Source organism: Saccopteryx bilineata, chromosome 11, assembly GCF_036850765.1.
Source record: "Saccopteryx bilineata isolate mSacBil1 chromosome 11, mSacBil1_pri_phased_curated, whole genome shotgun sequence".
In the NCBI taxonomy this organism is placed as follows: Eukaryota; Metazoa; Chordata; class Mammalia; order Chiroptera; family Emballonuridae; genus Saccopteryx; species Saccopteryx bilineata.
The window spans coordinates 16,562,870-16,577,973 of NC_089500.1; the positions used below are offsets into that span (position 1 = coordinate 16,562,870).

The 15,104-nt window shown below is 38.6% G+C and overlaps 1 protein-coding gene across 1 annotated transcript in view; it reads right to left on the minus strand.

Moving 5' to 3' along the window:
* Positions 1-12,078, minus strand: part of RAB27B (RAB27B, member RAS oncogene family) — a 134,924-nt gene extending 122,846 nt beyond the window's left edge. The window contains exons 1-2 of the mRNA XM_066246341.1: positions 12,020-12,078; positions 11,814-11,888 (exon numbers count right to left, since the gene is read on the minus strand). The gene's annotated coding sequence lies outside the window, so the exon portion shown is untranslated. The remainder of the gene's footprint in view (positions 1-11,813; positions 11,889-12,019) is intronic.
* Positions 12,079-15,104: the final 3,026 nt, after the last annotated feature.

The window sequence follows — 15,104 nt, forward strand, 5'->3', positions numbered from 1 at the left end:
ATTTGGTTCACTTATTAATTAATAAGTTATATGAAATTGTTTACATGCGCTCATTTTATATTTGCCAGAGAGTCATGATTTTAAAATTATACTCTAGCAGTTTGGGCAGTCACTGCCAAAAAGGTCCTAAAGTTGACTCATCAAATTTATTTTTAAGATTTCACAGAGAGCACCTGAGAAATCACAAAGTATTCTTATTTTTGTTTTTAAAAGTGGAAAAACAAAGAAGATTGGAGAAATAATTAGGTTTATTAGGCAGCTTCATAGTTACTAATTAGTAGTTTGATGCTATTTTTAGAGCTGCATCTTACTATAAAACCAGAAGAGACTCAGACTTCCTTAAGCTAATTTGCATAAGTAAAATATAATGAACATAAATATTTCAGAAATTTAATGTTTTGGGGGGGAAGGCCCTGGAGATTCCTCAGTACCTTCCATAATATGTTCTTAACCTCAGACAAAACCAATCTGGTCAATCAATTATGAGAATGCATCAGAACTGTACTCTCCTCCATTCTGATATCACTGGTTATTTCATCAATTAACCATAGCCAATCAGTGTCCTCAAACAGCTCTCTGTTTCTTGATGCCTACCTGTAGGCTCTGCTCTAAAATAGAGGCTAGAATTGGTGAATTCAACAAAGGACAGACCAGACCCTCACAAAAAGGGCAGTACCAAGTACTCTTCAAAGAATAGACCTCTAAACCCACATGGCTTAGAAAGCTTTCAAGAGTTCCTGACTCTTTCAGCCCAGAACCAGAGGTAGTACACGTAAGCAGACCACGGGACCTAGATTCAAAGCAACAAGGAATCTACCAGGACCAAATGAGTTTATGAGCAATGTCCAGTTGTGGTTATTTGTCTAAAGTATGGTCGCCATTTTTCAGTTTTCTATTTTTAAATACATACATAAGAAATAAGAAAAAAGACTTTCTCTTTCTTCTTAATCTGTATCTAATGCTAACCTTGGAAGATTATGCTTTTGTAAACTGAAATTAAATGTTCTAAATTAGTGGTTTTCAACATTTTTACACTTGGGGACTGGTGAAAATAGGAGAATTATTTTGGGGACCACTAAGGCAGAAATCATCTTGAACATAAGCAAATTTGACTAAGATCATTGGGTCTATAATATTCATAGAATATCAGGGTGGTTAACTCTTTCACAGATCAGCATGAAATTTCTGGTGGACCAATGGTTGGAAAACACTGTTCTAGCTGACCAGGCGGTGGTGCAGCGGATAGAGCATCAAACTGGGACGCAGAGGACCCAGGTTCGAAATCCCAAGATCACCGATTTGAGCGTGGGCTCATCTGGTTTGAGCACAGCTCACCAGCTTGAGCCTAAGGTCGCTGGCTGGAGCAAGGGATCACTTGGTCTGCTGTAGCCTCCCAGTCAAGACACATATGAGAAAGCAATCAATGAACAACTAAGGACAATCAATGAGCAACAATGAAGAATTGATGCTTCTCATCTCTCTCTCTTCCTGTCAGTCCTTATCTGTCCCTCTCTCTGTCTTTCTCTCTGTCTCTGTCACACACACAAAATAAGCACTGTTCTAAATGGTATCTGACTCTCATTGACCCACTAGAAATTCTGAAGCCAACATTTTTGCAAGTCTTTTTACTTTCCATGGCAACAGGTTATTTCCATAGGATCACTAAGAAATTGTGCCCGTTTATATCAGGATATAAATACACTCATTATGTTGCAACCAAGTCTCTGCTTGGAGTGTCATATTCCAGAAGGGTTCTTATTTAATCAAACATGGCAGCTGATCTTTAAGGTTCGTTTGCTGCATGGACACCCACAGAGCCTTTCTAGGAAGCTGGTCTAGGACCTGCTTCAAAGCTCCAGCTTCTCAAGTACAAAAGAGGTTACTTCTAGCAGGCTAGGGACTTTAGCAAATTTGAGTGAACTTTAGAAGAGAAAGAGGAACTCTAGTGGAGACAGCACTGGGGAGTCAGTGTCCTAGCCTTAGGATAGACGGGTTACTAAAAGAGAGTTTTAAAAGTCCGACTCAAGACTCCTTATGAGAATTTTCAGACAGAAGTAAATGTTGTGGCCTTCGTGATGCCGCAGTACTGTAGGGCCCTACATTTGCAGAACAAACTCCAGGAGGCCTTGGTTAATTTACATTTCTGGGGAACAATCAGGCCAAACTTATGTTCCCGTAAGACTTCATTTACGAAACAGGTGATGAGTTGTCAACCCTGATCTAATCCACGGAAATGAAATAGGAAGATGGGCAGAAGGTTCTTCCAATAATATACGGGACAAAGGCCACCCAAAGGTTGTCTAAGGGAAGGAGCTTCATTCATCTATTATTTACTATTTATTAGAAGTCCCAGATTTAGAGAAGTTACTGTTTAACTTATAGGACTTTTTCCCATAGAAATGCAAATCATTTTTCTCTGATAAAACAGATAACTCCAAAGATTAACCTTTTTTTTAAACTCCACACTCTTAACAGTTCTTAATTTGCCAATGTATACCTAATTTCTTAAATGTTTTTTAAATGAGTCATTACATCACACTGATGGTCTTCCTTAATCAATAAATTAAAATGTCTTACACAAGTCCATTTTAAATTTTCCTGAGTCATGACTTTACATTGTCAAATTGTACTCTAATAAACTATAGGCTGAGACAATAAGGTCAGGTTGAAAATCTGACATGGTTTCCTCTTCCACATCTGGCATGCAATGACCTGACCACTTAGAACTTCAGTATCTTTATCTTTATACAGGGGGTGTGGGACTAAGATTTCAAAAGTCTCCTCCACATTAACTTAAAATACTCTAAATCTGAAAAGTCTGAATAAGTTAAATACATTATTGAAATAGAACATTAAGGAAAGAAAGAAACTTGGACATCCTGAAAAGAACTCAGACTTGAAATGTACTGTCTTTTTATTGCAGTAATAGGTAAAGGGATCCATTCAAAATGAAAAAGCACCATTTAAATGATCACTTTGCCAGGAGTAATTGCTCTTTAATTGAGCCATTTGTTCTTAAGATAGATAACTTTTGACATGCATGTAGATCGATACAAGATTTATATCTTTCCTAGAGTTTTGTTCTTGTCAAGGCATAATATGAGGTCATTCTTTATCAGAGAGCATATACAATGCTGAGATAGTAAGTCTCCCTGTTCTTTTCAGACTGAGAGCGAAGTGGCTATAGATCAGAAGTGGAATTTTGACTCATTTGAATTCAGACAAATGGAAAATAGTAAATAACTAAAAATTTTACAAAGAAGGGCATTGGAATGCTCTGCCAAGAGTTATAAAAAATCCTTTATTCTAAGGCTTTTAAAAATAGTTTATAAAAAAGAAAAGGCACTTGATCTGGTGGTGGTGCAGTGGATAGAGCGTCAGCCTGGACACTGAGGACCTAGGTTTGAAACCCCAAGGTCACAGGCTTGAGCACAGGCTCGCCAGCTTGAACACGGGGCTATCAGCTTGAGCGCGGGATCATAGACATGACCCCATGGTCATTGGCTTGAGCCCAAAGGTTGCTGGCTTGAGCAAGGGGTCCCTTGGTCTGCTGTAGCCCCTGGTCAAGACACATATGAGAAAGCAATCAATGAACTACTAAGGAACTGCAACAAAAATTGATGTTTGTTTTTCATCTCTCTCCCTTCCTGTCTGTCTGTTCCTGTCTCTCTCTCTATCTCTCTCTCTCTCTTGCAAAAAAAAGAAAAAAAAGGAAAGGCAAGATAACTAAAACAACCTAGGTAAAAATATAACACCTAGAATATTCATAATGCACATTTTGAGATCCCATAAATAACAAATTTGATTGGTATTTGTTTTATGCAGTGATTTAAATATTTTTTACATTAAGAAAATATAGGATTATAGACCATCTTAACTCCAGATATGAGTTTATTCTAACCTTGAAATGAGATTTACCCACAGATCATAATAATTATCAAAGTAGGCCCCCTGGAAATTTGGCCTCAGAATCAGAATCATAGATTTGTTATAAACCAATACTTTATTTATTTGGTTATCATGCAGATGTGGTTCAATGAGAAAATTTCAAGGGTGTTCAGTTCAGAAATCTGGTTGTTTTATCAAAATCCTTACACAGTACTCTGGGTAAAGGTGAAAATGTGTCTAGTTAGAAGTAATCCCATGAAACAGATGAATAAGAGTGAAGTTTTTAATGTGATCAAATAAGATTTAATAATTATTTTTAAGCCTAGACACAATTTTCTAAATCTTCTAGTCTGGACTATATTATATTTTATATTGTATATGGCTAATTTAAACTGCACAATTTTCTATTTAAATAATATTAACTCTATGATATTGATTTTTGTCATTTGTAGAGACATACTTTATATTTTGTGTTTGTAAATTTTTATGCATAAAAAGAATTTTTTTAAGAAGATTGCTTATATATGCTTAAAAATAATTTTATTGGTTACAGGTTTTATCTAATATATATATTAGATTTAGATTATAAATTGTATTATTCAAATTGTCTATCCTTTGCCCAGATTCTAAGAGAATTTTAGTAAGATCTATCTCTATGAGTGTGGGTTTGTCAATTTCTCTTTGTTTTACATGTTAATAATATTTTGGGCTATGTTATTAGGTACTGATTGGTTCAGGATGGCTGTGTCTTTCTGGTGAATTATATGATAAATCATTATTTAACACCTCTGTTAAATTCTAACTGTGCTTTCTGTTTTCAAATTTGCCAACTATGATTATTGCTACTCCAACTTTTAATTAGTAATTATCTGCCTGTTAGATATCCATGTATTATACTTATTTCTCATTTAATGATACTAATTTATTACTAAAATTCAGTATATTACAATAAAGAAACTAAGACCTAAATAGATCAAATCATATTTCCAAGGACACACAGATGGACACGACAAAGGTGCAGGCGGATTTAAATACTAGCAGCATAAAGTCTCATGAACTTGAACTTTACCTCCTGACCTGACCTGTCTTATGTTTTCACCCCTGGTGAGGACCCTTGCTTTTTACTGTTCCTGCACAAGAATAGATTGTAGTCTGAGTTTGCCAATTTGTCTGTGGCTACAGCACTGGAAGATTCCATCTTCCACAAGGTCGGGAACTTGGCCGAATTTAGACCTATCAGGGAATTATTTCCTGTAACCATACCTTTTTCAATGCCACTGCCTTTTACTCTGTGGTTTTAGTTTGGTTTCTTATTTTGGATTCTATCTGTTAGGAGCTTCAAGTATACCTAGCTGATAATCCAGAATTAATGTATTTTCTTGAAATGACTAAGGCAACACATTGTTGAACAACTTTGCCATTCTACACAGCTGTATTGTCAGGAGCAACAGGGGCAAAACACTTAAGAGTCTTCCCATAATAATTGTCCACTTAAAAGTGTTAAATATCATTATACGGAGTGAAATAAGTAAATCAGAAAAAACTAAGAACTGCATGATTCCATATATATGTGGGACATAAAAACAAGACTAAGAGTCATGGACAAGACTGTGGTGATTGGGGGCGGGGGGGAGGAAAGGGAGGAAGAGGGGAAGGGGAGGGGGAGGAGCACAAAGAAAGCCAGACAGAAGGTGACGGAGGACAATCTGACTTTGGGTGATGGGTATGCAACATAATCGAATGACAAAATAACCTGGAGATGTTTTCTTTGAACATATGTACCCTGATTTATAAATGTCACCCCATTAAAATTAATTTAAAAAAATGTATTTAAGAGAAATAAGTGTTATATAAAATACACATGGTTGTGTACAGGTATGTATTTTATGGCTGTACACTGATGAGAAGACAAAACTCCAAAAGTGTTTGGATGGAACTCATTCCAAACTTCAATGAATTACTTTCTTCATCAATGAACTTGCTTTTTCAATTTGAGCTTGAACCCTTGGTTGTGCACTGAGAAGGTCCGTGTTCATCTCACTGAGCTTCTCAAGTTGTGTTGGCCAGGCCAAGCCCAGTAAGCACAGCACCGCCGGGGAGCATGTGTCTAACCTCTGGGAGGTGGTCACCTTAGTCGAGCATTCCCTGGGAGGAACAGCACCCTAGTTAATCCCCATCTGCCACCATGTTGGTGGTTTCTGAGGAGATGATCAAAAATCTACCACCACTCTATTTGTGTGCTAGTTCATTTTGTTTATTATATTTCACATATAAGTAAAATCATATGGTATAGATAACAGACTGACAGCTGTCAGAGGGGAGGAGGGTTGGGGGCTGGGTAAAAAAAAGTAAAGAAATTAAGCAAAACCAACAAACAAAAACCCACTCATAGACACAGAGGTAAAACTATGAGGTATAACTGTGGTGATTACCAGAGGGAAAGGGGGGGGTAGAAGAGAGGAAAGGGGGGGTAAATGATGATGGAAGGAGACTTGGTTTGGAATGGTGAAGACAAAATACAGTGTACAGGCAATGTATTGTATAATTGTATGCCTGAAACATATCATTTCACTAGCCAGTGTCACCTCAATAAATTCAGCTGAAAAGGAAGGAGGGAAGGAAGGAAGGAAGAAGGAAGGCAGGAAGAAAGGAAGGAAGGAGGGAGGAAGGGAAGGAGGAAAAGAAAGACAGAAAAATCTATGATGACTGTATCAAAGCTCCTGAGACTTGGTCTTTAGAAGATTCAGGAACAACGCTCTGCTCTCTCTCTCTGCTGTCTGCCGGACTGATAGTCTTCTCTCCCTCAACTCTGTGACATAGAACCACCAAAATAATTAAAGGAAAGGGTCACAGGAGTGATAAAACAGGTCTACAGTTCTTTGACGGGTATTCAAGAGTGAATGTCTAAGTTGCTATAACACTTTATAAGTCAACATGGCCATGGCCACTGAAGATATTGTCATGGGACACTCAATCTTTTTTTCTCCAAAAAACTCTGCAAAGCTCATTATTCTCAAAACTCTATAAAGCTTTATCAAGGGAATAAAATGTTCAAGATGTCAAGGTTTAGGAATGACACAAAATGGATCTAAGTCGCAGCAGGTTAGCACGAAGTCCACCCTCTCTCCATCCCAGCTCACTGCCACTCACTGCTGAGCTGCCCCTGTACTCAGCGCCCTCACTTGTCACTCTTTCACAAAAAAAATCACACACACAAATGCCACCAAGTAGTTCTTTATTATAGCCCTCTCTTCTCATTTTTGAGTTCGTATCTGTCGAATACATTCCGGTTTGTTTAATTTTCAATAAGTTAAATAATTAAAAGAATTTTAATTATATGTGTTTGGTTTATAACAGTTGTTTGTTGCTTAGTTCCCTTCACAAAGTGATGAAGACCATGAAAGGTGGGACATATCATGTTTGCTGTCTAGCTTCCCTACCTGGCATTCAGTGAAGATTCGATTAATATCTATTAAAGAAAGATAATCCAAAAATATTAAATGTGCCTGACCAGGTGGTGGTGCAGTGGATAGAAAGTTGAACTGGGATGTAGAAGACCAAGGTTCGAAAGCCTGAGGTTCCTAGCTTGAGTGTGGACTCATCCAGTTTGAGCGTGGGCTCACCAGCTTGAGTGCAGGGTCGCCAGCTTGAGTGTGGGATCACAGACATGACCTCATGGTCTCTGGCTTAAGCAAAGGATCACTCACTCTGCTGTAGCCCCCCTCCCCCAGTCAAGGCACATATGAGAAAGCAATCAGTGAACAACTAAGGTGAGCAAAGAAGAATTGATGCTTCTCATTTCTCTCCCTTCCTGTCTGTCTGTCCCTTTTTCTCTCTTTCTCTCTCTCTCTTTTTTGCTATAAAAAGTATATATATAAAATGTTATGTTCATAAAATTTATACTGATTCCCAAGTATAAACTACAATTATTACATTACCTTTGAGGGAATAGCTCATTTGCAACTTAAACATCTATGGAATCATAATTAATATTTATCAACAAATTCCTTACAGTTTTTAACTTCTTCCTTCCTAAATAAAAGGCATAAGTGAAAAGGTATGACAGTATGAGCCCTGGCTGGTTTGCTCAATATAGAGCATCGGCCTGGCATGTGGATGTCCCGGGTTTGATTCCCGGCCAGAGCACACAGGAGAAACACCCATCTGCTTCTTCACCTTTCCCCCTCTCGTTTCTCTCTGTCTCTCTCTTCTCCTCCCACAGCAATGGCACCATTGGAACAAGGTTGGCCCGGGTGCTGAGGATGGCTCCATGGCCTCTACCTCAGGCACTAGAATGGTTCTGGTTGCAGTGGAGCAACGCCTCAGATGGGCAGAGCATCGCCCCCGGGTGGGCATGCTGGGTGGATCCTGGTATGGTGCATGGGGGAGTCTGTCTCTCTACCTCCCTGCTTCTCACTTCAGAAAAATACAAAAAATAAAAGAAAAGAAAAGAAAAGAAAAAAGTATGACAGTATGTTAATGGTTCTCGGACCCACATCAGTTACAGTGTATGAACCAGGAGAGACAATGGAAACAACATTTTGGATAAGCCTGCTTATTAATAATGAATGACACATATTTCATATTGTTAATTGGCCTATACTCAAAGGCTGAATCTTATATATTTAAAAGCTTTCTGCTGTACCTACAAACTTATTTCTTTATCAATTTTTGGAAATAAGACCTTTGCTTTCGAGAAAACCTTCATCCCAGAACTATATGATTAATAGCTTACCCATCTTGCCAAACCTAAAAAAAACACAAACACTTTCTCTTCCTGATTCACTCAACTGTAACTGATGTGGACATGGCTAATAGAAGCTTTTCCCTTCCTCTTAAGTCTTTTATTTAACAAAAGAGAATCATAATTAGATTTCAAAGAAATTCTATATACAGTCTCTCTTTATTGGGGCTTGTATAAGTGACCAACAGATTCTTAAAAACTCATGTTAGCATGGTAATCGCCTTGCTAACAAATCAAGGATAAATGAAGACGGATTATTTGCCATTTCTTTATACATGCTTTTTTATCTTGTCAACAAAACACTAAATGCTTTACACAGGCTTAGCATAAGAAGTCAGCCCCAGCTGATTTAGTGCCTTTTTCTGGGTCTTCTATGGGAGACATCTTTTTTCTTTCTTTCTTTTTACTCAAAGCATAGGTGCACAGAAAACCAAACTAAAATGAACTGAAATTCCAGAATACATGCTCCTCTTCTGTTTACATTGTTCCTTCCACGTGTTTTAAGAATGTAAAAGCTATCTTCTCCTATCTCTTTCTAACACGTCTTACCAGGCACCCTATTCGTGCGAAATGTGTTATGTCCTTTAGAAAAAAACATACTGCTGAGGGTGAAATGGGTGTAACCAGACTGGCTATTTGCTGAATCTCTTTTAAATAAAAATGTGTACCTTCAAATTCATCCTTAACAATATCTCTTACTCTCACCCATTAAGTCTAGGTAATAAGAACATCCACCCAGATTTCCCTGGCAGGGAGACTTTTCAAGGACTAAAGGGATTACCCTCGAGGATGAAATCACCAGATAATCAGCACTTTTACACTCTAACAAATTAGTTTTAGCTTCCCCATTTTATTCTTCAGCTTAAACCCCACTTTTCAGCCAGCACTCCAGACTTCTGCTCTGCAGGGTTCCTACTGTCTTCAGTCTGCTGGGTCTCGCCAGTGGACTTAATTTTAGGAATTAAATTCAGGAAGAAAGTTCATATTCACAGAGGAATATAAAATTCTGAATAAGGTCTATGTTCTTGGGACTTTCCGCCCCCCCATCATTGAATTCAGTGAATCTTGAACTCAACACATAATAAAGTTATTCTCAAATTATTAATGATGAGACGCATAAAATGAGTATGACTTAAAACTGAGTCTAAGATTGCAAATAATATGTTGGGCAAAAAGTTCCGAAACTAAGTATTAATTTGACTAAATGGGTCATCTTTCTAGACTTGAAATACAGAAAAATTTTTTAAAAGAGAGAAGAAACTTTAGCATCAAGTTCATCAAGTTGTGACATTGCAATACCAACCAAAATTGATGTAAAAGATTACTTTTGCTTCACAAATATTGAAAGTCTATTACAACCCCCAATCTGACTTCCCTAACTTTTTCCTTAAGCAAGGCATTATCTTCAAAAAAGATTTTCTCCTCTTTAAGATATATTCTATAGTATTACCTTGTTATTTTTTTTTTTTTGTATTTTTCTGAAGCTGGAAACGGGGAGAGACAGACAGACTCCCGCATGCGCCTGACCGGGATCCACCCGGCACGCCCACCAGGGGGCGACGCTCGGCCCACCAGGGGGCGACGCTCTGCCCCTCTGGGGCGTCGCTCTGTTGCGACCAGAGCCACTCTAGCGCCTGGGGCAGAGGCCAAGGAGCCATCCCCAGCGCTGGGGCCATCTTTGCTCCAATGGAGCCTTGGCTGCGGGAGGGGAAGAGAGAGACAGAGAGGAAGGAGAGGGGGAGGGGTGGAGAAGCAGATGGGCGCCTCTTCTGTGTGCCCTGGCCGGGAATTGAACCCGGGACTTCTACACGCCAGGCCGATGCTCTACCACTGAGCCAACCGGCCAGGGCCACCTTGTTATTTTTATATACTTACATTCATTTGCTTTTAAAGGTGTTGCAAATTAATTGTTAAAATTATTTGTAATTTTTGTTACATATTTAAAATATAAGCAGAACATTTATACAGAAACTATTTAATGAGAATGCTCAAAATATTAAAAAAGAATAAAGTAATCCTCCCTCCCTCATCTCCTCTCTCTTTCCTCTACAAAATGTTTTCGAAGAACTATAGTTATATTTTTAAAAGTTTACTACTTAACCAATTTGAAATCTCATTTAGGGTAATTCAATATATCCAATATAATGTACTTAAATTGTATAAGTTTTGAACCATTAAAGTTATTTTGCAGGTTATTTAAGAAATACTTTTCATTAAAGTCACATTTTCAATATTGATGTCTTGCTTTGACTCTTGGTTTGATACTTTCTTTCCCAAAATAATTAGTGGTAGTGTTTATTAATGTTACTATGAATTGACCATTAATATGACCCAACATTTTATTCATTTTTAAATATGCTATTATAGTTTGGTATAAGATACTTATATTAGATCTAATTCCTAAGGTAATAATGTAACCTAAAAATTTGACAAGGCATTGAAGTTTTCAAAGACCTTTTAATACATGAACTTGGCATCAAGACCCTAAAAAGCATCTTCAATTGATTCATAAAGTACTTTTAAAATGTTTAATTTTCTCTGTAGAGTTTTCTTCGCTTGGGTTTTCTAATAGCAAACTACTCCCTTATCTCATATAACCATATGTATTGCTGAACAGGAAAGGGAATCTTAGAATTTTTTTTCAAATGTTTCTGTGTGTAATCAACTAATTGTAGTATTGAGTATAATTTGGCCAAGCGAAAGCCAACTAGATTTTTCTTCAATGGCTTTACACTGAGAGGTGCAGAATGATTTAACAGCTTCCTGGCAGCCCACATTTCTGATAACAGTATTTGGAATGCAGAAATAAAGCATAAAAAGACTCCTACACTGCACCACGGCAGTGATTAGAAAGGACAGTCTTTGAGCTTTGGAAACAGAAAGCAGAAAGCAAACCACCAAGCAGTCTACAGCCCTGAGCAAAATCTTTTTCCCACCCAAACTCTGCTGCAAACCCGGCTTCTCCTCTTGCAAACAAACCCACAGGCTAGCAGAGGGAACCGCAGCCACTCCGAAGTGGAGTTTCAGGCCCATCGTTAGTGGTTTCTGTCACCGTCTGTGTGCTTTCCCTTCATGAATGAAATATGCAAATGGCATCTTACATTGGTTCTTTCAATGAGGAAGAAGAAGGTCAAGAGACACAGCTAACAGCACGTACGAGCTTGGGGACCTACGTACTTACACCTCCAAATGCCTCCAGATTTCAGCCTCTGGAAATATCTAGCCCATTTCTTTATGGCACTGTTGCTCCCATCAGCTGTGGAAATTAACATAAAATAACATAGTAACCCACCAAGTGCTGGACAGCATTCAGAGCATCAGATTAAGTGAACACTCAAGGCACACGGACAGTGTACAAAATCTGGATGGTAAATAGCAAGTAAATACCTTCCAATCCACCAGAAGGGGGGTTAGGATGTTGAGCGGCTACAGCTGCTGCCTGCTCGCTTGTGTAACAGCAAAGGCGGCTCACTCGCGCTGACAGGCGGGGAAGCCCGGCTGCCTCTGGGCGTCTGGGCGGTCCTAGTGCCTGCGCCAGGTTAGCACACAAGGTAATTCGGAAGAGCCTCTTAATTTCATGCTGATACTTCTGGAAGTGTCACCAATGCTTTCGGGAGAGTGGGGTTGTTAAATATCAGGGTAATGGGGTCTGCTAATGTTTCCAGACATTGCTATTGAAACCCAAAATAACCAAGGATGACCTTATCTGTTGAATAAATGGCGTTAAAGTCAGAAGGCTTTTTAGAAAGAACACTAATTTACATTTTATTGACAGCAATCCATATATTTTGCTTTTCCCTCTATATTTAAAATATACGGGGAAAAAGGAATAAAGAAGAAATTCTTAATAAAGAATTTTTAAGTGTGATTTATCTTTTCTTATATTTGCAAAGTGTTTATTAAGAGCCTAAAAACTTCATGTTTAGCATATTCTGTCCATAAATCTCAAAATAAATGCAAAATAACAAACAAAATAGAGACTTCCAGAAGATTATTCTCCAAGAGGCAAAATGGACAAGACTCCACTTAAACACATCCATTCGTCTTTCTCTGTTTATTTGTCCCACTTTTTCTTTGTAGCACCTTTTCCCATATAACATTTTTTTTAATTTAGTGATTGTCTAACTCCGCCACTGCAACATAATCTCTGTTAGGGAATCTGTTCTAGTTCCTTTGATAGAGTAATAGTTTGATAGCCTGCTCAGCACATACTAGCCCTCAGCACATATTTGTGGGAAGAATGAACTGGACACTAAACTAGGAGATGATCCTAAAGAAAACAACTTCAGCCTGGCCAGGTGGTAGTGCAGTGGACAGAGCATTGGTTAGAATGCTCAGGACCCAGGTTTGAAACCCCGAAGTTGCTGGCTTGATTGCAGGCTCACCAGCTTGGCACAAGGTAATGAACCTGAGCATAGGATCACAGACATGACTCTATGGTCGCTGGCCTGAAGCCCAAGGTTGCTGGCCTGAGCCCACGGTCGCTGGCTTGAGTAAGGGGTCACTCATTCTGTTGTAGACCCCTGATTAAGGCACAATGAGAAGTCAATAAACAATTCAATAAACAACTAAGGTACAACAGTGAAGAATTAATGCTTCTCATCTCTCTCCCTTCTTGTCTGTCTGTCCCTCTCTTGCTCTCTCACTAACAAAAAAAAAAAAAAAAAAAAGACAAAAACAAGTTCAGAAGTTAGTTTCTTAACTGATTAAATTCAATTAACAGAGATCTCAGAGCATCTGCTTTATTTAATGAACTGTGTTAAGTACACATTTGCTTTAAGGAGCTTATAATGTAAATGTAAAGATACTAATGTATGTGTGTAATCTAACAATTATGTGTACATATAACATTTGCTATAAGAGTGAACACTAATAGTCAGATGGCGCTATATTTGCTAAGGGCTTCTACATTTTGACACTATGAGTATGGTGTTGAATCAGGAGACAGGACTTGAAAATTCAACACTGATTGCTTCCCCCACCCTAACATGAGTATAGAGTTAGAGTTTGGTTGGCAGTAGGCAGATTGGTTCAGAAGGGACCAGAATCTAGAACGTTATCTCCAGTAAAGTTTGTTAGCAGAGTAAATACCGATACTAATACACGTAAAGAGAGGGAGGGAAGGTAGGTGGGTTCAAGTCTCCCACAGTTGGGAGACAGGGGGAGGGTCCAGCATCCACCAAGAGGTGGTTGTCTTCCAGACCAAGGACGGGCTGCTCATACCTAGTGGTCAGACCACATAGATAGGTAAAGTATGGCAGGCAGTAGCTAGGTATATTGGCCCATAACAAGGTATACTGGTGAGGCGGAGCCTCAGAGGCCAAAAGGGAAGAGGGAGAAATGGTCAAAGATGAAAGATTCTCCCAAAGGAACACTCAAGGCAGGATTTTCTCATCAGAAAAGTACAAACCCAAGGAGCACAGTGTCAGACTGAGTCCAACCACAAGGGGCGCTGATACCTTTTAAGATCTAAGGAGCCAGAAGTCAGTCAGCAGGATTGATCTCAAGTCATATGCAGGTCGAGCAGCTGTGACTGTGGTTGAGAGAGATCAGCACAGTGAGGGAGCCATGCTGGTCACTAGAGAGTAAGGTTAAGCTAGAGGCATTTTGCCTCAATAACAGAGAGATTGCTTTCTTGTTTCTCTGTTGCATTTCTTGCCACTTTTATTAAATAGGCATGTTTTCTGAAATAAAATTATGTTTTAAGAGGAAATGTTGACCAGCAGCCAAAGGGGCTAATGCAGCACCCAGAGATGCTGATAAGCACACTAGGTGCCCAGACTGGACCACAGCAGAGGAATGGCTGAGGCTGGCCTGACAAGAAGACAGTACCCCTCCATCAAGCATCTCTTCATAGTCAATGGTTTTATGAATGATAGCAGGGCTTCTGGGGAATGATGCACTGTCTCGAGGGTTGGGCCCCTGAAGTACACTGACGTGTCATCGGTGCTATGACACCAGGCGGAAGGAGGAAGAGTAGGGCTAGTGACAAAGACAGAAAGATGTACATATATCTAGATATATAGAGATACAAACGTACACAGAGGTAGATATCAAAAACACTCAAATAATATAAAAAAGCAATCTTGATCTAGTGGACATAGAGAAAAACAGAGAATGTACCTACTTCTCATCCAAATAGAGAACACTGATCATAATTGATCATTCACTAGGTCATAAAGCAAGCTGAAAAAAACTAATAAAGACTCAGTATCACACAGACCAGGTTCTTTGACCAGAGTACAGTTACATGTCAGTAACAAAATGATAAATAGAACATTCCTATACAGTTGACAAATAAAGCCACACTTATAAGTAAGTCATGAGCTATGGTGGAAATAAATACAGATATTTAAAAATAATTAGAAACATTGTATAAAAATACTACATATAGGAGGCTATGAAAGCATACTTAAAGATAAATTCAGAGTCTTAAGTTCTTATATTAGCAAATAAAAAGGCAGAAAATTTT